The sequence below is a fragment of the Elephantulus edwardii genome, unplaced genomic scaffold, assembly GCF_000299155.1.
Source record: "Elephantulus edwardii isolate Elephantulus edwardi_28Jun2011 unplaced genomic scaffold, EleEdw1.0 scaffold00356, whole genome shotgun sequence".
Taxonomy (NCBI): Eukaryota; Metazoa; Chordata; class Mammalia; order Macroscelidea; family Macroscelididae; genus Elephantulus; species Elephantulus edwardii.
Genome location: NW_006400106.1, coordinates 1,356,340 through 1,358,213, shown reverse-complemented (window position 1 = coordinate 1,358,213; position 1,874 = coordinate 1,356,340).

The following is a 1,874-nucleotide window of genomic DNA, read 5'->3' as shown; positions in this document are numbered from 1 at the left end:
GGGAAGGAATGTTGTATACTGCATTGAAACAGATGAGGGAAAGAACTGCTTAAAAGGGATATATGAATGGGTATTCTTGTCATTACAGAAGTCCAGAGTGAAGACTGCATGGTGGAGTGGACTTGGGGAGGAGGGATTGCATAACAATGAAAGAGTTTTTCTTTCTGTTCAAGGAGAAGTGTGAATTGGGGGAGGGGTGGGTAGGGAGAAAAGTGCAACAATGAAAGACTATAAACCTTAAGTCTCTGTAAACTTTCATTAAAATTCATTTTAAAAAAATAAATAAACACTGTCTTCACATGAAACAAATAGCAGAGACTATTTCATTTTAAATTTTTTTTTAAAAATCTTTGTAAGGTAAAAAAAAATACTATAGACATTTTAAAACTGTTGCTGTTGTTATTGTTGTTGTTGTTAGGTGCCATTGAGTCATAGACGACTCATAACGACCCTATGAACGAAAGACCTGGGCATGTTCATACATAGAGTTTCCAGAGGCAAGCCATTTCAGAAGTGGATGCCACTCTTGCTTCCAGGCTTGTTTTAGTTGGGAAGCTCCAGCAAACACTGTCCACCATGGGTAACCATTACCACATTTGGCACATCACTGTCACAGTGTTCAGCATCACAGCAACCATGAGTTACCTCTGTACAGCAATGCACAGACCAGTGCTATACCACCTAGAAGAATGTTTGACAGGAAGACAATTTGAACCTTTTGGGCTTAAAGCCCCCTCCTGCCTTAAACTCTAGGCCAAGCCTGGCTTGCCTGGCTCCTGGAGGCAGAGTAGTCCTTCATGTCAAACACAAGCTCGGAAAAGCACTCAACTCCCAAAGCTGCCACAACACCTGTGCACACAGCACCATTCTCTCTCTGGCAACCACTCAAATTGAGTGTCACATAATCGGAACAGGGGATAATATATCATTTTTACTGGCAATGTAAGGCAAAGATAGATGCTGCAATTTAACATGAGATATAAATCTGAGCTTTGTGAATGCCAACATACAAAGCAAAATGTAACATGTTTGGTCTCCATTTCTTATATGCTTTCTTTCACATTTCATGGTATTCTCTTTAGAATTCGTTTTATTATTATTATTCTTAATTCCTTAATTCTTCTATTTTTGAGGGGAATTGGGGCCAGAAAAGGCAGATTTTTCTGGGAATAAACTCTAGAAAAACATAACAACATGATTATTAAGAAGCATGAAGATATAATGCAAAATGTTTTCAGTTGTAGTTTTATAAAGGTACATAAGCATCTTTTCTGTAAACTATTTTCTGCAAGTTCAGGATTAAAATTATCCACATAAGATAAAATAATGTTGTGAAGACTATAGATAGATTTTTAGTTAGTTAAAGCACTGCTAGTAGGTGTGTAGTGGAGGGATATCTCAGTGCATTCCCTTTTGTAGCAGTCTTCTGGATTCTGAGATTTACTGTAGCGGAAAATGAGAAAGAATTATACAGGTGAACAGAGACTGCACAAAGGGAAGAAAAATGAAGTAACCATTTCTTATGTATGTGTTGCCATTTTAGTCAGATCAAGCCATAAGACTTGAAGCCTGAACTTAAACTCTATCTCTGCCAGTTTGCAGCGACTTCATCCATATCAAGGAATTAATAGCACCTAACTTCTAAGGCTATTAAAAAATTTAATATATGATCTGTTACACAATAAATGTTCAGTTTTATTATTGTTACCAAAAAATTATGACATCAATATGCAAAGACATGTTATTAAGTTCCTGGAAATACTTCAATTAAATCACCATTTTTAAAAGGTTACCAATGACACATTATGCTGAGTAAAATATCTCAGTCACAAAAGGACAAATACAGCATGGTGCCACTGTTGTAAAAAGTGACT